This window comes from Macrobrachium rosenbergii, chromosome 54 (genome assembly GCF_040412425.1).
Source record: "Macrobrachium rosenbergii isolate ZJJX-2024 chromosome 54, ASM4041242v1, whole genome shotgun sequence".
In the NCBI taxonomy this organism is placed as follows: domain Eukaryota; kingdom Metazoa; phylum Arthropoda; class Malacostraca; order Decapoda; family Palaemonidae; genus Macrobrachium; species Macrobrachium rosenbergii.
Genome location: NC_089794.1, coordinates 31,400,698 through 31,417,329, shown reverse-complemented (window position 1 = coordinate 31,417,329; position 16,632 = coordinate 31,400,698). Strand labels below are relative to the sequence as shown.

The following is a 16,632-nucleotide window of genomic DNA, read 5'->3' as shown; positions in this document are numbered from 1 at the left end:
GAAGCATACCTTTTATATATTCATTTGGCACACCCCACTGTTAATCATTTCTACCCCAAAGCGGTTCTCTTTATATTTTATAATTAACTTAAATTTTTACCTGTTTGTAAATTTAATTTATTTTTTATATTCTAATAACTGATTTTCTCTTTGTGGATCTTTCATTACCTTATGTTACTTCTTTTAAATGAACACCATATTCTTTGGAAGCTTGAATTTCAAGTCAGTGGCCCCTGTTCCATTTTATGAATAATAATAATAATAATAATAATAATAATAATAATAATAATAATAATAATAATAATAATAATAATAATAATAATAATAAGACTGATGAGAACGATATTACATTTTAATGTCGTTTACTAAAAAAAGTCGAAAATGTGCATGAGTTCAAATGGACAACATATCTTCATTTAATTTATATTCCAGTATGATCTCTCTCTCTCTCTCTCTCTCTCTCTCTCTCTCTCTCTCTCTCTCTCTCTATATATATATATATATATATATATATATATATATATATATATAATGTGTGTGTATATATATAATATATATAAATATATAAATATTATATATATATATATATATAATATATATGTGTGAGTATAATATATATATATATATATATATATATATATATATATATATATATATATATATATATATATGAAGAATGAACAAGCTGCTTTGAGAGCCAGGGCCTGTGCCAACTGGCTTAATCTAGCACGAACAAAAGTTGAAGACAAATCCTAATATTGTTTGAGCTTATCTAGTATCCAGGAGTAATATTCTCTCTCTCTCTCTCTCTCTCTCTCTCTCTCTCTCTCTCTCTCTCTCTCTATAAAATCTTATTAAAGAACAATGACTTGCACTGATTTTGAGATTCATCTGATTGTCCCCCTGACCTCGACCGAGGAGTGAAACTTCAATTTCATTTTCATTTTCACCCTACGGAATAATATGGAAATATGAAGAGATACGATCCGCGCATGCGCTATAACATTGGCTCCCCTGCTTGCCGCAAGCATTAATTGGCCTGATCTGTATCGTGCGCTTGTTTGTGTGAATGATCAGCAGAAGTCCGAGGGAATAATCATTTTATGATTCAGTTTTCATTTTTGGTGCTCGTGTTATTTGCACTGTGCATATACTTTGTATTGTACGCTCACACATATATGTATATATTTATATAAAGTGTGTATAAATACTGTACATTATTGAGAAAGATTGAGTTAGTAATATACTCCTTAGCTTTCAAAATGTCATTTAGTCTGTATGTCTTTGAGTGATACAAGGGAAATTCGTTAGATATATTCGGAAAAGCTGGAAGACAAGGTTAATGTCAGATACGCAGTGTTAAAAAGCACTAAATATCAATCAAGAGGTAACGTTATTTGAAGTCTATTTCCTGATATGTTTTGCTCTGATGAATGTGGCCGTTTGCGTTCCACGCACAGAGGTAGGTCAGTATAGAGGGTCCAACGAATTACCTTGAGATTTCCGTTTTCGACACGAGAGCAAGTTACGATGTTGATATCGTGTGCTGTTTCCTAGATGACTCAACCCTCCCTCTGATAACCTTTTGGGTACTTCCATGGGACGCAAAAGGCCAGACCACCTCTGCAGAGAAACCAGACTACCTCTGGATAACCTATGCAGACTTTCCAGGACTCGAGGGTCACCCATCTTTATTGTGCCACTCATGCCTCTGCAGCTGGAGAGTGTGTGCAGTTGTAGGTACCTTGTGTAAGACTTCCAGACCACCTGGAAGGCCTTTTCAGTTCCACAGGACAAAATTCCCTGCACCGATGGCCTGTGCTATGATGACAGGTTTATTATTATTATTATTATTATTATTATTATTATTATTATTATTATTATTATATATATATATATATATATATATATATATATATATATATATATATATATATATATAATGTGCATGTGTATGCATATGTATTTTATTTGGTGAGAACAATGGAATTCGATTGACAATATTTGTATTTTTTTTCCAGTGGGCTTGCGTTTAATAAGGACATTAGCGAGCACGTATCAAAGACTTCATAATTAAATAAGATATCTTCTCAAAGGAGCCATTATACGAATTTTATTTTTGGGGATCCCCATTCCAGGTCACCTGCGGGATACCATTCATAGGCTTCTGGGCCACCTTCAGCGCCAGGTGGAATTATGGCTTGGAACAGATCTTTCTTAATGGGTAGCCTTGAGGAAACAGGTGATCAGGTGATAACAGGGGAAGTTGTCCTTGATAATGGTGTATGAATCAGTGGGAATGGCGGCATCTGATCTTTCGTAGGTCTGGAAAAGATCTTTTGTTGTTTGTGTGAGTTTCTGGGTTCTCGAAATCTTTAAGAATGATTCTTTTTTCTTTCCTTGTTGTTTTTTTATTTCTTAGATCTTGAGAGGTTTCTTCTAGTGGTGGACCCGTAGTCTCAAACGGTTCTGTATGGTCGCCAATGCTGTCTCGGTAGTATATATATATATATTATGATATCTAAGTTATGCGTCAGTCCTTCGTCAGTGGCGTGGAAATAAATTCGAAACTGGTTAGGACCTTTACCACATCCTTATTTTTTCCCCTGTGGTAACATGTAATAAACGAATCTCGTGTTAAAGTAATCATAGTCGTATATTCAGTATATATATATATATATATATATATATATATATATATATATATATATATATATATATATATATATATATATATATATATATATATATATATATATATATATATATATATACATACACACATACACACACGCATTCATACGCGTTTGTGTGTATTTATGTGGGTGCCCCACCAGTACTCTTGCATGCATACAAGTTTACTTTCCAAATGAAAGTTAGCATTCTGTCGCCTCCCATTGAAGAAAAGAACCCTTAGTTTATCCTTATAAGAAAGAGAAGGCTTCTCATTCTAACAGAAAAAAAAGTTCCTTTCATAATCTGTTATTGGAGCTTTGACGAAGAGTTTTCGAGGTGAATAGCCATCGAGTGACGAAGTATGAGAGACGCCAGTGTATCACTATACAAAAGGGAATTCTTCGTCAGAGCAAAGGTAGCGGTTTCAAAGCTCAGGCACGTAAGCTGGATTTACGCCTTTGACAGATTAGATACCTGTCTGCCCCAAGAAGTTGTCCTCTCAATCATTCTTGCCCTTTCTTATTTTTGTCGCTTTCTTTATCCTACCTCTGCCTCTTCCCCTTTTGCCATCTGTCACGTATGAGAAAGGGATTAGGTCCCAGAAGTTCTCCTTTCGGTTTCCCACTTTCTTCGGTTCTTTCGATGTTCATATATATATATATATATATATTTGTGTGTGTGTGTGTGTGTATATATATATATATATATATATATATATATATATATATATATATATATATATATATATATATATATATATTTTTTTATTATTATTTTTATTGAAACGTCTGGAAGTGTATCGAAATGGTTCATTCATATTTGGAGCCTTTCGTCTGGAATTTCATCAGCTTTTTCCTTCTTCGTTAGTTGGGAGATTGATTTTTAAGCGCTTCCGTTGTATTTATTTATTTTGATGCTTTAGTTACAATTGAGATGCCTGAAAATTTTGAAAATTTATTTTTTAATTCATGTTTGGTATTATGTTTATGGTATAATCCAATATGGCCACCAGTCACGTGTGGTATATGTTTATGGTATAATCCAATATGGCTTCCAGTCACGTGTAATTTGTAATAATTCTTAGCGTAGCATCATAACCCTTTTTAAGAGTGAATATTAACTTGAATGCTCATTTGGAAGCCTTCTTTCATATATAAACTGGTAATGGAGGTGTAAGTCAGGAAATGTATCATTTATGCTTTGTCTCCTTCAGTTATAATTGGGAGGTATGTTAACATAAAACCATTTAACTTTCGTTTTTAATCTAGGTATGGGTCTAAAATTTCGTCTTGTTGCGTTTACGGTCAATTTTGGATATATGTGAATTTTGAGGCCATTCTTTATTATCCAGATGTGCGTTGTGGATTTTTATCATTCTTGCTTCTATTTATAAATTTGAATACGTACTTGGATTGTTGTTGGAATATGAGTTTGAAAAGTTTTTTCCACGGTAATTGAAATTTGAGATATGGAATTATATTTATGCATTTATTTCTTTACATCGGCGACCGTCTGGAAAATAATCTCAGGTGTTCAAACATATAAGAAACAATAGAACAAAAAACGCTAACAGACGCTGAATGGGATTAGTGGTTTTTATGGAATTGAGTTGTATTTATACATTGGTTAATAGATGTTGGTTTTAAGCATAATGGTTCCCTTTCATACATACATACGTATATATGAATATATGCATATATGTGTAATATATACATACGAGTATATATATATATTTATATGTACACAGTATATGTATGTATAAATATATTGACGTCAGAAAATTTATATCGCCATATACACACATGTTATATAATTTATATATATATATATATATATATATATATATATATATATATATATATATATATATATATATATTATAATTATATACACACATGTGCGTACACACACGCACTCTTGATAACATAATGAAAAGCTATCTTTGGAGGACAGACAAATTTGAAATGTGGAGATTAAAAGATCAGCAGCAGATGTTACCTACTGTTAACATACGCGCACTGACTGTCCTTAAACCGGAAAAGGGTTAAAGATTATAGCGTGAGATACAGTGAGGGCCAGTGGAAACGTCTCTTCACAGCTGTTTTTCGGGGAAAAAAAAAATAGAGACAGAGAGAGCGAGCACGAAGATCTATAAAGAAGCAGGAAATAAGGCGGAGAGAGAGAGAGAGAGAGAGAGAGAGAGAGAGAGAGAGAGAGAGAGAGAGAGAGAGAGAGAGGGTAAATATACAGCGTGTCAGGAAATGGTAATACAACAGAGGCAGTTCATCGACAGATGTTGATATACAGATTATAACTTGTTAATGGAAGTGACGTTTTTGCTTAAATGTGAAACAACTCTTTACACAGAAACCTGTTGTTAACTACAGCTGGGGACTTGTTTTTTCCATGTTCTAGGTACTTAAATATTTTTTTGTCTTTCCTCGCGTAACTTTTGAAAGTTATTTGATGAGAATGTGACATTCAGAATTTTTAATAATAGTTTGTGAAGTATTTCAGTAAGGTGCATGGTGTATGTTGATTGAGATATAGATAAAAAAGTTATTGAATGTATAGTCTATGAGAGAGAGAGAGAGAGAGAGAGAGAGAGAGAGAGAGAGAGAGAGAGAGAGAGAGAGAAGAGAGAGAAAGTATATTGATTTAGATATAGATAAAAAAGGTTATTGAATGAATAGTCTATGAGAGAGAGAGAGAGAGAGAGAGAGAGAGAGAGAGAGAGAGAGAGAGAGAGAGAGAGCTTAATTTGCAGCTTAGATTAACATGAAATTATGTTCAAACATAAAAAAATTAGAAATTGGACTAAGAGGCTGTGTGACTAAGCTCATTTTAAATAACTGAGGTCACTTGGAAAACTTGAGAGAGAAAGGATGGGTGATGCATTCGACTTTGTTGTGAGTTGCTTTTTAAGTGGATTCTTGGAAATTGTAACGGCGTTGTGTAAGTTGTGTATCAATTAGTATTCCATGGTGGGTGGAGAGAGAGAGAGAGAGAGAGAGAGAGAGAGAGAGAGAGAGAGAGAGAGACGGAATAGTATCCAAAGGCTCGATAAAAATGCAGCTTGAATTTAAGCTTCACAAGCCTGAGAGAGAGAGAGAGAGAGAGAGAGAGAGAGAGAGAGAGAGAGAGAGAGAGAGAGAAACAGAATAGTATCCAAAGGTGCGATAAAGATGCAGCTTGAATTTAAGCTTCACCAGCTTGAGAGAGAGAGAGAGAGAGAGAGAGAGAGAGAGAGAGAGAGAGAGAGAGAGAGAGAGAGTGTTTGAGCGTAAAGAGGAGATTTTTTAATTAATGATAAGTTAGTGTTAATGAGAATTTGAATATTTTTTTAATATCTTTAGCTTAGAAAAGAGAGAGAGAGAGAGAGAGAGAGAGAGAGAGAGAGAGAGAGAGAGAGAGAGAGAGAGAGAGGAATGTTTAAGAATAAATAGAGGATTTTTCTAGTTAATGGAAAATTAGTTTTAATGAGAACCTGAATATTTTTTTTTTTAGTATATTTAGTATATATATTATATATATATATATATATATATATATATATATATATATATATATATATATAGAGAGAGAGAGAGAGAGAGAGAGAGAGAGAGAGAGAGAGAGAGAGAGAGAGAGACTTTAAAGGCTATTTTTTTAATAAGAAATATAGTTTTATAATGAGAATTTAAATATTTTTGGTATCTACAGTAGAGAGCCAAAAGAGAGAGAGAGAGAGAGAGAGAGAGAGAGAGAGAGAGAGAGAGAGAGAGAGAGAGAGAGATTTTTGCTAATGAGAATGTCGGCCGTCGCTTTCCGTCATGCATATTGTTTTCTTCGTTTGCAATATTTTAATTGGAAACATCAACACCTGTTTGAGTGTAGTATTAAGCGCTGCCAAATATCCTTCTCGATCACTGAATAGGTGTGATTCTTTTAGTGGAACTCTTCACCTCTATGGAAATTACAAGGAAATCTATTCAATTAATGGCTGAATTGTTAGAATGTCTATTTCTAATTGTGGAATTTTTGCACTGAGGATATGAATGTGTTAATACCAGTTTGAAGTGCGAGTTACCAGAGGTTCCCAAAGATGATGTGATTATAATGCAAGAGAAGTTTTCAATTATTTTCCAATTATCTCTTATTTCTGAATTTTTTTTCCTCCCACTTCTTCTTGTCCGTCTTTCCGCAACTTGGCGAGTCAAAGAAGAAGAAGAATATAATAAAAAAAAAAATAATAATAATAATAATTATTATTATTATTATTATTATAATGATAATAATAATATAATAATAATAATTATAATAATAATAATAATAATAATAATATTATATTATATTATTATTATTATTATTATTATTATTATTATTATTATTATTATTATTATTATTATTATTATTATTATTATTATTCCTCAGCAAACTAAAGTATTGCATCCGTTTTTAATAACAGCAGCAACAGATATCGAGAAGAAATGCCTCCTAGGTTATTTACACCATTAGGAGAAATGATTAAAAGCCTTTTGCCTCTTATTACTGCCACTCGGGCAGCTGCTTACCGGGCCGTGGTCACATCGGGTCAGATTGGAGAAAAGGACCGACCAAAAATAGAAGCCGAGCTAGCTACCTTTTGCAGATGCCCGCATTATTAATACCGTGATGGAGAATGTATCGTCCGAGGTGCTGTGAATTATTTTTTTTTAAAGGTCCACGACTCTCGTCTCTCTGTGTCCTTTTCGTAAAGTTGCTTTTCCCATGTTTTCTTGGATATCATTTTTCGTTCTGAGTTGCCATTTCTTTTCGATTTGAGTCGTCGACGTTGTTGATTGTCATTCTTAGGGAATCTTGTCATAAAGGTCTTGTTCGCTTGTGTCTTGGTATGCGTTAATTAACACTTTATCATTTTTTTTTTATTCACCACTTTGCCGTGAAGATTTTTTTTTTCTCTTCAAATTCCCACTATGTATCATTTTCGGATTTCCAATGCTGCATTTCTTAAGTACTTGTTCATCATTGGGAATATCTCGCATTGTTTTCCCCCTTTTTCTTTGAAATAAGTAGCCATATTGATTGATTTATTTTTATTTCATTTCTGACAGCCATTCTTATAAAACTAAATACATTTTTTGCTCGTGCATTAATTTTTTGAGTTGCTACATATCTTAAATTTACTCTTGGGTATCCTTATATTTTGTTTTCTGCTTTGCATTCATCCCCAGGTATCCTTACCGGAAAGGTACTTATTTTTTTATCCAATATATGTATCGTTTAGAGTTTCCACTTCTGTATTTTGTGCCCATTTGATATTCATCCTTTGGTATCCTTGTCAGAAAGACTATTTGACCATTCGTCCCCTCCAAATGTATCAGGTAGGACCCACCTCGTCGGAATTAGAGGAAAGGCGGAAAACGAAACATCCTATGTAAACAAACTCGGATGCCAATTTTACAGTGGATTAATTTACTCTAGTTGCCGGATTTTACAAGTTCCCCTTGACTGTTAACTTTAATAAATACTGAAATTAATTCAAATCATGTTGTTCATCTTTTGAAGGCACACACACGCTTCACTTAGGTTGTTTTATCTTATGCAAAGCGTAGACGTGCGTTATACTATAGCAAATTTAGCTTTTGGATATGAAGGGATCACCTGTCGGCAACGCCGGTCCACGCACGAACAACTGAGCATCAAAAGAAGGATTAGAGAGAGATTAAAGTCCGGACCGCTTTAGCTCCGAACCGCCTGCCTCACATTGACCGGACCGGACTCCCTTTGCTTAACAGCTGAGGAGGGTCTCAGGGTATCACGAGAGAGAGAGAGAGAGAGAGAGAGAGAGAGAGAGAGAGAGAGAGAGAGAGAGAGAGAGAGAGAATATAAGGCCGAGATGATTTTATGCCCATCACTGATAATGTCTTATGTGTACATGGGAAAGAGAGAGAGAGACAGAGAAAGAGAATTACGAGGCTCAGTTAGTGTTATGCTTTTGTATTTTTGAGAGGGAGAGAACGAGATTGATGTAAGACAAAGATAATTTTATGCCGACCATCGATAAAGTCTCATATGTGCCAGAGAGAGAGAGAGAGAGAGAGAGAGAGAGAGAGAGAGAGAGAGAGAGAGAGAGAGAGAGGTTGGTAGAAGACTTTTTGTGTTGCTGCAGATATTTTGAATATGTCAAAGAGAGGTAAAGTGAGGCTGCTAATTGTAACAGAGAGAGAGAGAGAGAGAGAGAGAGAGAGAGAGAGAGAGAGAGAGAGAGAGAGAGAGAGGACATTTTATATTTATTGTAGATATGTATATATATATATATATATATATATATATATATATATATATATATATATATATATATATATATATATATATATATATATATATATATCATATGAAAGAGAGCTAAAGTGAGGCTGATAATTGTGTGTGCGTGAGAGAGAGAGAGAGAGAGAGAGAGAGAGAGAGAGAGAGAGAGAGAGAGAGAGAGAGAGAGAGAGGCTGGTAGATGACATTTTATGTTTATTGCAGATATTTTGAATATGTGAAAGAGAGGTAGGGTGAGACTGGTAAGTGAGAGAGAGAGAGAGAGAGAGAGAGAGAGATAAATGGTGACAGATGTCCGGCCGTTTTTGATTGTCTTCATGCCGTACATTTTATCAAAATTCGTCTTGATTTGAACAATGACTGACTGATATTTGCAGATGGTATAGTACAGGTCGGGGATAATGAAGAAAGACTATAAAGTGAGTGAATTTGAAAGTATTGGCACAGGGAGAGAAAGCTGAAAGTAGATGGGAGGGAGACCGAGGTTAAGGTGAATATATTCCCATATGAGGCGCCATGAATATTAATATAGATGTTACGAGATTAGGTACAGTTGATTCGTATTAGGGGTAGACATATCGGATGATGGTAGGTTTACAGAATAAGCGAATGGCAGGATGTACACTAAAGGTTAGGAAAGGGCTTGAATTGCCTTTGGAAGCCAGCTCTTGAATGTATTATGCTTTGTTGAGCTAACTCTCCTTCATGGAAGTGCAATGTGGATGAACTCTTTGCATAGTTTATGTAACATAAAAAGAATTGAAAAGGTGAGAAATATGGTGATGATAAAAGTGGTTACAAGGTAGGTTAGGGTGGTTCAGGGTATTTGAAGATGGTTTTGGTTATGTGGAAAGAATGGAGCATGATAGGTCGGTTTAAAGAGTGCAATTTGGAAGAAGGAGAAGAGGACCTAGTAAGTGTTGTATAAATTGAGGCGAAAGAGGTTTTGAAGAGGAAGGGCTGTAATATCATGGTAGTGAGAGACTTAGGTAAGATAGAAGTGAATGATGCAGTGTGCGTGTAATGTAGTTCGATGTGTTGCTAGTGAGAATTCTGTGTAGGTGTATGAAGTAACTAATGTTTCAGAAATTTTCCATGTTAGTAGAAGGGTGTTAATGTTAAAAAATTCTCAACTGAACACCGATCCATCGCGTCTTACTTTTATGCCTGTTTGTCTTAATGTCAGTGGCTACTACAATCGAATGACCACCAGGTACAAATTTGCAGGCTGATAACGGCTTGTAAAGGAACGGACCCAAATCATCCCATTCTGTTACAGAACCAAACCCAGAACTAGTAGAGAGAGAGAGAGAGAGAGAGAGAGAGAGAGAGAGAGAGAGAGAGAGAGAGAGGGGAGCCTAAGGCTTATAATTTTTTGTCTGTCACATCAGATTAGCCTCATGATACCGACCTCTATTGTTTTATGTTAATTTTGGCCCTTTTCTCTGACAATACTTTATTGGCAGTGGGTCACAATTAGACCGGAACATTTGACAGAGGGAGTAGGTTTAGTTAGGACGATCCCACCTACAGTAAAACATGTCGTAGATACACTCTGGTAACTTAACACACACGTCATAAAAAGGTTGACTACAAGTCAACTACTTATTAGTTGCCCTAACCAGCACTTCGCACTATACACCAGCATTTGCCAAAGTTTATTGCTCCACTTCTGGTCTTTGATTTGTTTTCAACCTGTTTATGATATGTACGTGATAAGTTGTGTACGTGTTTATGACGTGTTTTACTGTAGTGTGGACGCGCCCTTGCGTTCGATTGTTGAAGATAAGTTGGGTAACTTGCGATTCGTATTTGTAAATAAAACCTTAAGGGTTTCAGAGTAATAAATCTTGTGATTAACATTCGGTAACATGAGTAACGTCTGCCGAATTTATTACGACATTGATAACTTGTTCCTCATCTGTCATTATTATTGTTGATGTAACAATTTTTTCATGTCGACTTTTTGTAGTCTCACCTGCATTCTGTTTGAAAATGGGCGTAAGCTGAAGTAAACTATATTATTATTATTATTATTATTATTATTATTATTTATTATTATTATTATTATTATTATTATTTGGTCCGTTCGCTGGATGCCGTATGGCTCGTCGATTAGCGGACGGGAAACCCACATCCAGGGTTTTATCGGAGAACCGACTAAACCTGCAGGTAAACCGAACCTCGGTTTTAAGGGGTTAGCCAAGATAGTCAAGATGGGAATGTAAAATAATATTCTAATGGCGACGGACGTTGGTAAAAGGATCCTATCGGCATATCTTCTTTTTTCTTCTTTTACTTTTTGAATTTTTTTAAAGAAGGCATAAGTGCTTGAAATATGAGCTCGGAGGGATATCCAGTTCACCAACACGCCCCAGTATGAATAAATTTATTTAGGCGTATCTTATCAGAATCGGGGGGAGCTAGCAGCTACCTGCCTTCTGGCGTTCGTCGGGGCTTCTTCCTGAGCACCCGCAGCATGCTGGAACCACTAAATGTATGAAGTCTGGGGGGGAAAATAAATGAGGCAGATCTATTTTAATGTTGCAAATCTGAGAATGAATTTCCAAAGATACACAGGCTTGCTTGGTTACTCCTCCTGCTCTTCATGACGAATAATATTGGACTCCTATGGTTTGCTGCAAGTTTTAATAAAACTAAAGTTTTTTACAATTGTTAATCATCATAATAGAAATATTTTCATAAGCACGATGTTAATATCACAGTAATTCATTTAAGTAAAAGTCACCTTGTAGGTAATGAGATAAAACCACATCATACAAAAACTGTAATTTTGATTCATCTGAAATTTGAAAGAAATTATATGATTAGAATACTACAGAATTTTGCTAAGAATACATTTATGTTTGCCATTTGCAGCTAAGAATATTGCTTTTTGTTTTCTTATTTTGTATTTCTGGCATTGTTGACAATTAAAAAAATTTTTTCCAGCCATGTTAAAGTAAATCGTGCACCTCGAAAACACCCCCCCCCTTTTTTTTTTATCATGAAGCTTCCTTTGTACAAATCGGTTGTCTCTTTAGCCTAGTGACCTGAATGGTTCGAAAAAGTTCTGCTCTAATTTTTTGTTCAACTTTGAAAGTTAGCGGTCACTACCACGTTCGACTTTAAGCTTTTAATTGTGGATGAAACCCTATCGCAGAAAACTCTCATAACGCTAGCTGCTTCACGCGCCTGCACAGATAATTTATCAGCATGGGAATGACCCACCCGCCCTCTCATACTCACACCCATTGCACATTCACTGTTTACGTATTAAGAACCTTACTTTGCAATACTACTTCTCCGTCACCCTATCCACGCCTTTCTAGCCCTTAAGTTTTCACCCCTAATGCCTCCTAATTATACGCTCTTTTCACCAGCCATTCTTCCGTTGTAGTTGAAGCATACTAAACACCGATCCATTCTTTGACTTCACTGACCGTTTTGTCATTTCTTTTGTGTGCCTATTTCCTACCCTTTCAATCTATTTAACGCCATACGTATTATGCAAACAGATCAGTTCGACAACTTCAACAGCTTTTCTTTCATTTACATTCACCATTCACACTTCACTTACATATAGGAGAGTTGACTCAACGATCCCTTCATACATTCAGTCTTGCTGTCCGTTGTTAGAAATACTGAAATGGTAGGACTTTTGAACTTCCAAGCTGGTCTTTAAGTAAAAAAAAAAAAAAAAAAAAAAGTGTAGATGGACATTTTACCAAGAAAGTTTCGTGGAAACTGCCAAGAGAAGAGGTAAGAATGAGATCGGTTGGGGTACGAGTGAGTTGGATTAACATTCATGTCACTAATTTCGAAGTGAATCAAGTGAGAAAACAAAGCCATGCCCATGCAATGGAAAAGAATATCATAAGATATTATTCATCCACGCGATTGCCAGGCTAACGAGGGAGGCACGGCAAAAAGAGACACGATTGGTCAAGTTGCAAACAGTCTGCCCTCTCTTTGATTGGCCCGCTCGGAGCGGCAACAGGTGGGGTCCGTGCCCATGCCCTGGCACCTGTCCCCGAGGGGCCTTATAAAACTCAGTTTTTTACCAATTAGTGGGCCCTAATCAGGGACCCCCTGACAGCTTGATATTGTTTCAATTATCCAGCGCAAATGGGGTGTCCCTTGTGAAAGACGATTGAGAGCAAGAGCGGGCGGCCATCAGATGGCCCCCTGTATCCTGAAGCTCTTGGAGGAGGGAGAAGCCCTTTTACCCCCGGGCTCTTCAAGGAAGTTTATTTTTCCTTCGTGTCAGAGCGTTTGCCTCTCGTATCAAGGCTATTAGTTTTTTTTTTTTTTTTTAGTTGTGTGCTAGTGCTGTCTATAAAAAGAAAGTTAAAGCTTTTACTAGCCAGACAAGAGCACATCGACTGGCGGTGATATGTTTGTATACATATAATTTATGTAAGTATTTACGTATAGATGTGTATAAAACAACTGTGTGTGTGTATACGCATTTGACGTCATAAAGATAAAAAATTCAAACTTCAGTACTGAAAAAACAAACAATCATGAATCATTATACAGCTGAATATTTGCTTAATACGTGTGTGTGTGTGTGTGTGTGTGTGTGTGTGTGTGTGCGTATGTATATATATATATATATATATATATATATATATATATATATAATATATATATATATATATATATATATATATATATATATATATATATATATATATATATATATATATATATATATATATATATATACTCGTATATATATATATATATAAATAAATAAATAAATAAATAAATAAATAAATAAATAATTTCTCTTGCAACTTATGCTTTGTCGTATTCGAATTGCATGTATTAACTGATCGTACTTCTTTGTAATCAGAACACCAAATGCTTTTGTGTGTTCGTTTGTTTGTTAAAACCCCAGAAGAACAGTTCCTTTAGAATAAGGTGCTACATCGGTATCTGAACGCGAATAGGATACCCTAAAGTTTTACAGATATTTCATCGAGGTCTTGATAAAGTGTGCTGCCATTTGCTGCTTATTATTCGTAATTGAGTCAATTAGCAATTTATTTTCTTGTGCACTTGCTGATATTTTCGGTATCCAGTTGCCTTCAAGTTGCGCCATACCAATGCGCGCTGTAATAATTATGGTAATTCTCTTCTAATCGGGGTTATATTTTCCCTTGCAGGACTGTTCAACCTTGTATTTGTCCTTGCTGCACGAGAGAGTCTGAATCTGAGGCAATCTTCTTGAGGATTTTTCCAGGTATGAATTAATTGAGCCTCTTCCATGAACATTTTCATTTGTATTTGCTTAGTGTGGTCGTTTATTTTTGGTAAGTGTTTTATCTTACTTTTGTTGATTTGTGTATATTTTATGTTTATTTTTCGATATTCGTGTTGCTTTAATCTACACGAAAAAAAAATATATTGGTTTATGTAAGCATCAACGTCTCCGACTGAAACGGTCCCAGATAAGCATCACTTCATTATGGCATTAGCCGAGTTTCTCAGAATTACATCCGTTTAAAAGCGCTCGTAGATGCGATCAGATATTTAATAACTATTCCGAGGAAGAGCTGGAGAACTGCTTTATCGGGTTCTCGTATCTCCCGATGAAGTCCCGAGATACGGGAACAACCAAATTGCCCCGATGTCATTTGCTCTCGTTTTCAGCTGCTAATGGAATTTTTTTTTTTTTTTGGGGCGGTGGGGGAAGGTGTTCCTCTTCCACCATCAGATAAGGGCTTTTGCAAGCGCAGTTGGACGTTTTAATCACTTTTTATCTTTTATCAGTTAATATACTGTTTGCTGATTGGTCATTATTGCTTTTTCCTTACAAGGCATCGGGCTAGTATGCGTTCTAGATGCTTCGGGTGGATGGGTCGGTAGGGTAGTAGACTGTGATGCACGATGACGTCAGACAAATGAAATAAAAAAAATAAATGTGACTGAGGAATTCAGTCCGATTCTTCGTAAAGTCCCGATAGTCGAGGACGTCAGTTCGAGTCCTCACGCCGACGGCAGGAAGAAGGATGATTTAAAGCAAATCGATACTATATATATATATGTAGTTTAGAGAAAACAACTTTTTCATATAGCATTTGAGAAGAAAAAACAGTAGTCTTTACTCCATTCAACTTTTTAAATGTTGATTCAGGGATTAACTACGTGTGCAGAAACTTCGGAAACATCAGCAATTGCCAATACTTAATTAGAATGGTTTCCAGCAGCTTCTAAGTCCCCCTTCTAATATATATATATAATATATATATATATATATATATATATATATATATATATATATATATATATATATATATATATATATATATATAATATACTGTATATATATAGTGTGTGTGTAGTGTTACTTTCATTAGGTAAATTGCCTACAAAAACGTTTGTAATAACATCAGCAGTTGCCAATATTTATTTAGAATGATTTCCATCAGGTCCAAAGTCTGATATGTATATATATATATATATATATATATATATATATATATATATATATATATATATATATATATATATAAATAAAATATATATATATATATATATATATATATATATATATATATGTGTGTGTGTGTGTCTAGTGTTAAAGTAAATTGCCTACAAAAAGCGTTTGTAACAACATCAGCAGTTGCCAATATTTATTTAGAATGATTTCCATCAGGTCCAAAGTCCCCTTCTGATATGTATATATATATATATATATATATATATATATATATATATATATATATATATATATATATATATATATATATATAAATATATATATATATATATATATATATATATATATATATATATATATATATATGTGTGTGTGTGTGTCTAGTGTTACTTTCATTAGGTAAATTGCCTACAAAAGCGTTTGTAACAACATCAGCAGTTGCCAATATTTATTTAAAATGATTTCCATCAGGTCCAAAGTCCCCTTCTGATATGTATATTTATATATAGATATATATATATATTATAAATATATATATATATATATATATATATATATATATATATATATATATATATATATATGTGTGTGTGTGTGTGTGTGTGTGTGTGTGTGTGTCTAGTGTTACTTTCATTAGGTAAATTGCCTACAAAACGTTTGTAACAACATCCATGCTTTACATCTGGATGTGATAGGAAGTGTTCATTTGCATAAAAACTCGAGCAACATCAATTTGCAATTCTGATGCCGTAACACTACATCTTTCACTTTTAATTACAGATAATATCACTTCCATGTTTAAAAAGCCCCTAATTATTAATTAGTCACTGTGTGTGTAGGTGCGCGGGTCTCCGGTTGGTTAAGCTGACCCAAGCCACAAGACTTGTGTGTAAATGTCATGTATGAGAAAGCTAAAAAAAAAAAAAAAAAAAACACCCCAAAAAATATATCAATTTGTTGCACGGAAATTATGCCCATGTCCCATACGAGAACGTCTCCTCTATACAGTCTTACCTGAACAGGTGGGCATCGCTTCGTGCCCTCGGGAATTGATTTAACCTCATTTTCCAATTAGTCAAGTGTAATCATTGAAGACTTGACGGCCCCGTAAATGCTGTATTTTTTTTTTTTTTTGTAACGATTTTTTTTTTTTTTTGTAAGGGCCTTGGTAATTACTTTGTCCCGCGGATACATCT

General features: G+C 34.6%; 1 protein-coding gene across 1 annotated transcript in view; it reads left to right on the top strand.

Moving 5' to 3' along the window:
* The window catches only part of LOC136834938 (uncharacterized), a 564,478-nt gene that overhangs the window by 220,980 nt on the left and 326,866 nt on the right, over positions 1 to 16,632 (top strand). The window contains exon 3 of the mRNA XM_067097787.1: positions 14,160 to 14,236. The gene's annotated coding sequence lies outside the window, so the exon portion shown is untranslated. The remainder of the gene's footprint in view (positions 1 to 14,159; positions 14,237 to 16,632) is intronic.